Source organism: Aegilops tauschii, chromosome 5 (genome assembly GCF_002575655.3).
Source record: "Aegilops tauschii subsp. strangulata cultivar AL8/78 chromosome 5, Aet v6.0, whole genome shotgun sequence".
Lineage (NCBI taxonomy): Eukaryota > Viridiplantae > Streptophyta > Magnoliopsida > Poales > Poaceae > Aegilops > Aegilops tauschii.
Genome location: NC_053039.3, coordinates 335,041,650 through 335,051,461, shown reverse-complemented (window position 1 = coordinate 335,051,461; position 9,812 = coordinate 335,041,650). Strand labels below are relative to the sequence as shown.

General features: G+C 52.7%; 1 pseudogene; it reads left to right on the top strand.

Moving 5' to 3' along the window:
- Positions 1-268: 268 nt before the first annotated feature.
- LOC109772067 (U-box domain-containing protein 33-like) lies at positions 269-9,568 on the top strand (annotated as a pseudogene).
- The last annotated feature ends 244 nt before the right edge of the window (positions 9,569-9,812 follow it).

Below are 9,812 nucleotides of genomic sequence, written 5' to 3'. Positions count from 1 at the left end.
GCGTTCCAAACCCAAGATGTATGTGGTGTATTCGATCCATGATTCTACGTGGCAAAACTTGGAGATGCATGTGAGTACGGTGTACCGACGTTTGGTCTTTGTTGCGCAGTCTGGAAATGCAAGGCGAGTTCAAACCTAAGCAGTGCCGGGCTGCTCGTGAGGAGCAGGTCTGGTCAACATGATCCATCCATTCAGAGTCCAGCTAGCTTAGCTAGCCCCGAGATAAAGGTGCCCGGAATATCCCTCCACACGGGCCTGCCTGCCAGAGAGGCGACCCTCTTCCAACTGCTTCCGATGGGCGTTGTCCTTGTCTCTCTTGTCTCCTCTTCCTCCTGCAGCTACCTTTAGCTTTTAGGTGCAGGCAGCAAGCCAAGTAACTACCACCAGTCGCACTCCAGGAAGCCGTAGAAACTAGCCTAGCTACCTCGGTGTCTCTCTCTGTCCCTCGTCATATCCGTATCACCGCGTGCCGACCTCGCTGGGCGGGGAGATCAATAGAAGGAGGATCGATCAAGCGAGCAGCTCATCGACCGATCAAGCAGCTAGCTACAGCTCGGAAGGAAGGAGGATCTGTACATATGGCGGAGGCAGGCGGCGCTGGTCGAAACGGCGAGGAAGAGGACGGGGAGGAGGAGCGCGGAGGGGGAGCGGCCGCGGCGGAGGTGCAAGTGTACCGCGCGGTGGGAAAGGAGGCGGGGAGGGAGTGGAGGGCCAACCTGCGGTGGGTGCTGGCCAACTTCCCCCGGAGCCGCCACCGCCTCGTCCTCGCCCACGTCCACCGCCCGCCGCACCGCATCAACATGAGTAAGCAGACTTGTTTCCCTCTGCTCTGAGAATACTTATATAGTATTACTCTTCCTTCCGCCAAGCGTAATGCGCTCAAGCTCCAACCAAAACTGCCTGCACCGCAAAATTACACATAGTACAGTTTCTTTTGGAGGTTAATTTCTGTTATGTCCATTTTGTACATGTCACTTTGTAAGCACGGTACCTTTTTGGTTCTTACACTTTTTGTGCGTCGACGAGGAATCTCGTGTGTGGCATCGCCCGGTGCACGTACGGGCTGACGACGACCTTGCCGCTTGTTTGTGCAGTGGGGGCGTGGGTCCCAGTGAGCCAACTTGCGGAGCATGAGGTGGCTGCGTACAGCAAGCTGGAGGAGGAAAGGGCCAGCAAGCACCTCGACGTCCTCATCGACATCTGCGCAAGTCAAAGGGTTCGTTCGTCCACACCAACCCCTCCTCCCTTCGTTTCCTCTGATGATGAGGCGATCCTCATTTTGATCCCCACCACCGCCGAGACGCTGAGCTGAACGGCCGCATTCGATCGGAGCAGGTCCACGCGCGCAAGGTCATCGTGTCGGGGGACGACGCCGCGAGGGGCCTGGTCCAGCTCGTCGACGACCATGGCGTTGCCGAGCTCGTCATGGGCGCCACCGCTGACCGCGGATACACCAGGTACCCACCTACCAACCACTCTGCTACCTCTAGTGTCAGTGTGCGCGTGTGGATTTAGAGATGATCGATATACAACTTACTAATATTTCCTAGCCAGACATGGGGTGATACAAGATACCTTTTGTGATTGTGATGGATATGGTGTGTGTGGTTGTTAGGAAGTTGCGGACGCCGAAGTCTAAGAAGGCGGTGACGGTGCAGCGGAAGGCCAACCCCTCCTGCAGGATCTGGTTCGTCTGCAAAGGAAACCACATCTGCACTAGGTACATATATGTCCGAACATCTTGACGCCTTTCAGTCCACTGCTTCACATAGAGATTGCCTAGAAAAATGCTGTTTGACATAGAGAGGACCGAGTAACAGAACGAGACCAAAAACAGTAATACCACAAAATCATCGAATGCGTTTTAATAGAAATTTTACTTAGTATATTAACTGGCACATTTCATGTTGTTAATGCCATCTATCTGGCCTTCACTCAGGGAGGTCAGCGAGGAGCTGAACAGAGGAGAGCCATCCATGGCTAGCAGCAGCCCCAGATCCGTCGCTTCCGACTACTCGAGATCGAAATCGTCCCCGCCGCGCCTAAAGCTCCACGGGGACGGGGACGGGGACGGCGAGCTGTTGGGGATGCACCACGACTCGCCCGATCCGATGATGGCGCCGTCGCTCCGCCGGACTCCGAGCAGGGACGACAGCGACAATGCTACGGATCACAGCGTCGAGGATTTCGGTCATGAGGGTGCTGCTGAAGTTGGGTCGTCGGCTGTCGTGCAGTTACTGCAAGATGTCGAAGAAGACCCGCCCACGCCTTTGCACGATGGTTCGGTATGTGCGGGGCATTTCAAACGAAGATTTTACTAATATAGGCTTGTGCATTTTAAATTTTGCATGTGCTACGGTTGTGTGATCGTGTCGGCGTGGTATAAAATATTGGGTCTGTCTAGGACACATCTACATGTGACATAGTTATGTCACATCTAAGCTGATGTCCACTCTGTTTGTGGTCTATTTTTTTGTCTTAATTTTTTTTTATTTCTTGTTGCTGCATTATACTCCCTCCATTCCTAAATGTAAGTCTTTGTAGAGATTTTACTAGGTGGACTACATACGGAGCAAAATGAATGAATCCATACTTAAAATGCATCTATATACATCCGTATGTAGTTCATAGTGAAATCTCTACAAAGACTTATATTTAGGAACGGAGGGAGTATATCTTTAGGAGGTTAGATGTGACATTCTTAAAAAACATCTGTGAATTAGACAAACTGTAAAATATTCTTGTATGATGGTTTTGTCAAGAGGAGGCTGGCGACATGGAAGATGCTTTGTACGAGAAGCTCAAGGACGCGATTATGGAGGCCGGGAGCCTCAGGCACGAGGCGTACGAAGAGACTCACCGGCGGCAGAAGGCCGACCGGGACCTGGCCGATGCGTCCATGATGGTAAGTTTCTGAATACAGTATGTGAGATTGGTTTGCTTCGATCAACGAGTTAGATTCTCGACCATCATCTGATTTTGATTGGGTGCAGGCAAGGGACGCAGAGAGCTCGTACCATGGCGAGGCGAGGCGCCGGAAGGAGATGGAGGAGAATCTGGCCAGGGAGCGCGCGGCCATGGAGCAGGAAAGGCGGGAACTCGACGTCATTCTCGCGAAGATACGGGAGGTTGATGACCGCAGCGCCGAGCTCGAGCTCCAGATCACCGACTCAGGGCGCGTGATGAGCGAGCTCGATGTCAGGATGTCGGAGTCGTGCTCTGTGAAAGCTGAATAAAACTGTTGCTTATTAATGATTTGGTGCGACATACAAGAGTATATAAGAGGGTACAAACCGACTTGGGGTAGGGGTACGAAACTGACTTGGACTAGAAGTCGTATACCATAATGACTACTCTAACATCCCCCCGCAGTATCAACGGCAGGCTCGACGACGTTGAGACTGAAACAGATATCTTGAAACGGCTTAGTAGACAGTGCCTTGGTGAAAATGTCAGCAAACTGAGCCGTAGAGGGAACATGAAGCACCCGAACCTGACCAAGAGCAACCTTTTCACGAACAAAATGAATATCAATCTCAATATGCTTTGTGCGTCGGTGTTGAACTGGATTGCTGGTCATGTAGACTGCTGATATGTTGTCACAGTAGACAATAGTGGCCTGCTCAATAGGCCTATGTAGCTCGGAGAGTAACTGCCGAATCCAGATTGTATCTGCAACGGCATGTGCCACAGCGCGATACTCAGCCTCGGCCGACGAACGTGAGACTGTAACCTGTCTTTTCGAAGACCAAGAAATCAAATTGTTACCAAGAAAAACACAAAAACCGGAAGTGGACCTTCGAGTGTCAGGACAACCAGCCCAGTCTGCATCAGAGTATGCGGTAAGCGAGTTTGGAGAAGAATTATTGAGGTGGAGACCATGATTGAGAGTTCCTTTTAAATACCGAAGAATGCGTTTAACATGATTATAGTGAGGAACCCGGGGATCATGCATATAGAGACATGCTTGTTGAACAGCAAAAGAGATTTCAGGACGAGTAATGGTGAGATATTGAAGAGCACCTGTTAGGCTACGATAGAGAGTAGGATCGGAAAAGGGTTCACCGGTAGCCGAAAGTTTAAAACTAGTATCGACAGGAGTGCGAGATGATTGACAGTCAAGCATACCAGCACGATTAAGAAGATCAAGAATATACTGGCGTTGGGAAAGAAAAAGGCTGGAGGAATCTCGAACAACAGCAATGCCTAAGAAATGATGAAGGAGTCCTAGGTCAGTCATAGAAAATTCAGATCTAAGAAGAGAGACAATATGATCTAAGAACTTTTGAGAGGAGGCGGTAAGAATGATATCATCTACATAGAGAAGTAAATAGGCAGTGTCAGAAGTTTGATGATACACAAAAAGAGAGGTGTCGGAGAGAGATGGAGTGAAGCCTATTGTTTGAATGAAGGAGGAGAAGCGTTGAAACCAAGCTCGTGGGGCCTGTTTAAGACCGTAGAGAGATTTCTGAAGAAGACATACATGAGTTGGAAAGGATGGATTTTCAAAACCCAGAGGTTGCTGGCAGTAGACAGTTTCTTGAAGGGAACCATGGAGGAAAGCATTTTTCACATCAAGTTGGTGAATGGGCCATGAAGAGGAGACAGCAACACTAAGAACGGTGCGAATGGTGCTAGGTTTAACAACAGGAGAGAAGGTTTCTTCGTAATCAATTCCTTGTTGCTGAGAAAAGCCACGACAAACCCACCTGGCTTTATATCGTGAGAGGCTCCCATCGGAGTGGAACTTTTGGCGAAAAATCCATTTGCCAGAAACAATATTTGTATTGGGAGGACGAGGAACAAGTTGCCAGGTGTTGTTTTGAAGTAAAGCATTATATTCTTCTTGCATGGCAGCGGCCCAATTGGGATCAAGTAGAGCAGTTTTTTAATTCTTTGGAAGAGAAGTGAGAGATACGGAGGTATGAAGGTTTAGGCGGTCTTGGGGTTGATGAAATCCTGATTTGGCCCTAGTACGCATGCGATGATCATTAATCAGGGCTGCTGTAGGAATAGCACGAGGGGGTAAGGTGGGTACTGGTGAGTCCGGCGCAGCGGAAGAGTCAGACGAAGGAGTAGGGCTGGGTGGTGGAGTGGGAGTAGGGCTGGGTGGTGGAGTGGGAGGAGGGGCCGGGGGTGTTGGGGAGGGAGCAGGGGTCGGGGGTGTTGGGGACGTCTCGGGTGGGGTGAGTGTATGGTTGTGATTGGCTATGGTGGGTGTTAATGGTGGTGGTGATAAGTTGTGTTCAGCAGGTAGGGGAGTATATAGTTGGAAAGGACGGGGAGAGGGGGTGTTTGCGGAGCTAGGGGTGTTGGATGGTGTAGTAGTGCGTTGTGAGAAAGGAAAAATGTGCTCAGCAAACGTGACATGACGAGAGACATGAACGTGTCCGGTGTGAGGGTCGAGACAGCGATAGCCTTTGTGCTCGTCAGAGAAGCCGAGAAAAGCACATGGGATAAAGCATGGTGACAATTTATTTACAGAAGTGGCGTAGGCATTGGGAAAACAGAGACAACCGAAAACACGAACCGCGGAGTAGTCGGGGTGGGAAAGAAAGAGGGAATAATAGGGAGTAGTGTTGGGTTTAGTTTTAGAAGGTCGAATATTTAGAAGGAAGGTGGCCATGTGTAGGGCTTCAGCCCAAAACTTGGGAGGCATAGATGATTGAATGAGGAGAGTGCGAACTATATCATTGAGGGTGCGAAGAGAGCGTTCTGCTTTACCATTTTGAGGGGAGGTGTAGGGACATGAGAACCTAAGCAGGATGCCATGTTGTAAGAAGAAAGTACGATTTTTAATGTTATCAAACTCGCGACCATTGTCACATTGGATAAAGCGAATTGGGAGGAAGAAGTGAACAGACACATAGCGTTGAAAATTAAGGAAAAGAGAATGGACCTCGGATTTGTTGCGTAGAGGAAAAGTTCAGACAAAGTGGGTGAAATCATCTAGGATAACAAGGTAGTATTTAAAACCCGAAACACTTGCAATGGGAGAGGTCCATAAATCACAATGTATTAATTCAAAAGGATAAGTGCTACAAGAACTAGAGGAACTAAAGGGAAGACACACATGTTTGCCTAATTGACAAGACTCGCAAAACACAGAATTATGAGAGTCCCTATTACATGGTATGGTAAATTCACTAAGCATAGAAGCTAAGACGGCGGGGTTGGGATGGCCCAAGCGACGATGCCAGAGATCGACGGAGGCCAGCATGGATGTTGGAGGGGTGGCGGCAGGAACTCCATTAAGAGAATAAAGATCACCGGAGCTATTGAAGCGAGCGATCTCGGCCTTGGTCAGGTAATCCTTCACAGATAGACCAAAAGGGTCAAATTCAGCTGAAACTAAATTGTCGCAAGTAAATTGGCGAACAGAGATAAGATTTTTAATGAGGGCGGGTGCAACTAGAACATCGCGAAGTAAAAGAGGTTTGGTGGAAGAGGGAAGTTGAGCCTGACCAACACAATATATAGGAATGGATGATTCATCTCCAAGGATAATGGAAGGGAAAGGAGATTTAGTGCAAGAAGATAACCAATTACTAGATGCAGACATATGACTAGAGGCCCCTGAATCAAAGATCCAATCCGTACCTGAGTTTCCTTGTGCAGCAAAGTTATTCATGGCCTGGAGAAAGGCAGCTTGATCCCAGCTCGGCGTCGCAGCTGAGGGTGGCGTCGGAAGCAGTGCCGGCGGATACGATGGTGAAGGCAGTAGGGCCGGCTGGGGAGTGTAGTAGGCATTGGGCGGCTGTGGGGGGGGGTGGGGGGGGAGCAGGGCCGGCTGAGGTGTGTAGTAGGCGCCGCCGTCGGTGCTGTAATGACCATAAGGAGCATACGTCGGGGCGGCGTGATAGGCATTGGCCGGCTGTCGGCGGTTGAGAACCCCGGGAGCACCAGTAGGCGGCCGAAGGCCGGGTTGCCAGGCACCTGAGTATGCCGGCGGAGCATCGAGGGTGGACGGAGCGGACCAGGGCATGGGCCATGCTTGAACAAGCCCCGTCCAAGGATCATGAGGAGGCCGCCATGCAACCGCAGATGGAGCACTGGTGGGTGGTGCAAGACTCGGTGCTGGTGATGTCGTAGGCGGAACCGAACGAGTCGGCGGGGGCCTGTAGATAGGGTTTTTGCCGCGGTAGTTCGGACTAGGACGCCAGCCTGGGGGCGGTTCAATAGATGATGCGGACGGCCCGGCGGCAGGAGCCGGCCTGGAAGGCAGCGCTGGTGTAGACGACAGAGGAGGACGAGCCGCAGCATGAAAGACCTTGGGGCGAGAATCCTTGCGAGCTTGTGTTTCCGCCGCGAGTTGTAGCAAGGAACGTACTTCAGCGAAGGTAGGAGGGGGCCGTATCATCGGTATGAACGAGGCTTGCTTGTCAAAGTCTTCGCTGAGGCCGACGACGACGATATTGATTAGCTGTGAGTCGCTAACTGTATCGCCGAGTTCGCGGAGCTCATCGCCAATGGTCTTAACGCGCTGGCAGAACAGGTTCACCGGGGCGTCTCCTTGCACCATATTGCGAAGCTCGGTGTGGAGAGCGTTTTTCCGAGCGTCGGTGTTGCTTTGGAAGAGCTGACGGAGGGAGTGCCAGATGTTGGCAGCGGTGGCGCCGTCGTGATCGAGCATGTTGAAGATCTCGGTGGTGATGCGGGTGTAGAACCACTGGACGATCGCGAGATCGTCTTTCAACCATTGCGGATCGTCGGGGCGGGGAAGACAGTTGGCGGCGACATGCGAGCGCAGGTTGCAGCGGCCGAGGTGGAGATCGAAGAGATGTCTCCAATGGTAGTAGTTGTGGGCGGCGAGATCAAGAACTATGGGGATGTAGGGGCTGACGTCGGAGATTCTGTCAGCAAGAGATATTGGTGCGGCGAGGATGAGTGCAGGGTAGTTTTGTGGAGCTATGGTGAGGGCCGAGAGAGAAGCGGCCGCGGCGTTGGCAGCCTTGGCGATGACTGCGGCCCGGTGCTCGAAGTAGCCGGGCGGCGGCGGCGACGGTGGCGTTGGCGGAGCCATACCCTAAACCCTGGGATCGGTATCTGATATCATGAAAACTGAATAAAACTGTTGCTTATTGATGATTTGGTGCGACATACAAGAATATATAAGAGGGTACAAACCGACTTGAGATAGAGATACAAAACTGACTTGGACTAAGTCGTATACCATAATGACTACTCTAACACTTTGTCGTCGATGCGCTCAGGCGGGAGCGCCGAGGAGAAGGGCCTGCAGCTGGCGAAGCATCCATGCCTACGGTGGACGGTGGTGATCAAAGTGTGAGTTTCTTGCGGCTTGGTTTGTCGGAGCTGGAGGAGGCGACCGATCGTTTCGACGAGTCTGCCATGGTAGGAGGCGCCGGTGCCGACAGCCGCGGCCGCGTGTACAGAGGGAGCCTCCGCGGCATGAGCGTCGCCGTCAAGATGATCTGCCCCGACGTCGCCGTCCACGAGGCGCGGTTCAGTCGTGCAGTGGACGCCATCGCCAGGGCGAGGCACCCACACATCGTCGCGCTCGTCGGCGCGTGCCCGGAGGCGCGCGCCGTGGTGCACGAGCTCGTGTCGGGCGGGAGCTTGGAGGACCGTCTTGGAGGAGAGGCGCCGCCACTGCCGTGGCACGCACGGTGCGGCATCGCGTACCGAACCTGCTCCGCCCTGGCCTACCTCCACTCGACGGCAATGGTGCATGGCGACGTCCGTCCAGCGAATATCCTCCTGGAAGACGAGCGGTGCTCCTCGAGCAAGCTGGCCGGCCTCGGCATGCCTGGTCTCGTGGGGCCGCCACAGCTCCCCAGCGGCGTGGCGCTGGCGTATGTGGAGCCGCAGTACCTGACGACGGGGGAGCTGACCCCGCAGTGCGATGTGCATGCGCTTGGCGTGGTCCTCCTCCGCCTGGTCACGGGCATGCCGGTAAGAAGGCGGCGCAGAAGGCCGCCGACGGGAGCACGCCCTGGCACGAGGTGGTGGACGCGAGTGCCGGAGGGTGGCCGATGGAGCGCGCCACGGAGGTTGCGCTGCTCGGGCTGAAATGCTGCGACGCGGTCGAAACCGGAGGGCCACGTCGCCCGGTCGAGCTTCTGGATGAGGCGCTGAGCGTGCTGGAGGCCGCGACGGACGCCACGCCGGGGAGGATGTGGTCGTCGCTCTCGGCGTCGACGGCGTCCGACAGCGGCGGCGCTCCGTCCTACTTCCTCTGCCCGATACTCAAGGTATGCACATGTGCATTCGATCATATTACACGCGCGCGGCTTTCCGAAATGATGCGCAGTGATGAATAGCTGATGTGCGCTCGCAGGAGGTGATGAGGGATCCGCAGATCGCCGGCGACGGGTTCACCTACGAGGCGGAGGCGATGAAGGAGTGGCTCGGGAGCGGACACGACACGTCGCCGATGACCAACCTCAAGCTTCCCACAGATGAGCTCATGCCCAACCACGCACTCCGCGCCGCCATACAAGAGTGGCGACACACGAGGCCTATCACCTTCCATCGGTACCAATGATAGATGAGACATTCAAATTGTTCCAACCATGATTAGCATTTAGCAGGAAAACTTCCCGGTGTGGATTTTTGGAACTGGTGTAGGCACCCGATTAACCAAAAAAAAGTACAAAAAAAAAGTAAAATTTTGTAGGAACAAGCATTGTCTAGTGTATCACCCATGTGTAAAGTTTCGTGACAAAATGACTTTTGTGGTATTGTTGGCAAAAAAGATAAAATTGCAACTTCAAACTGTATGTATGAACAGTAAGCTTAAGATTCTAAAAAAAAGTAAGCTTAATATAGTGTCGGTTTTGTTTTATTCA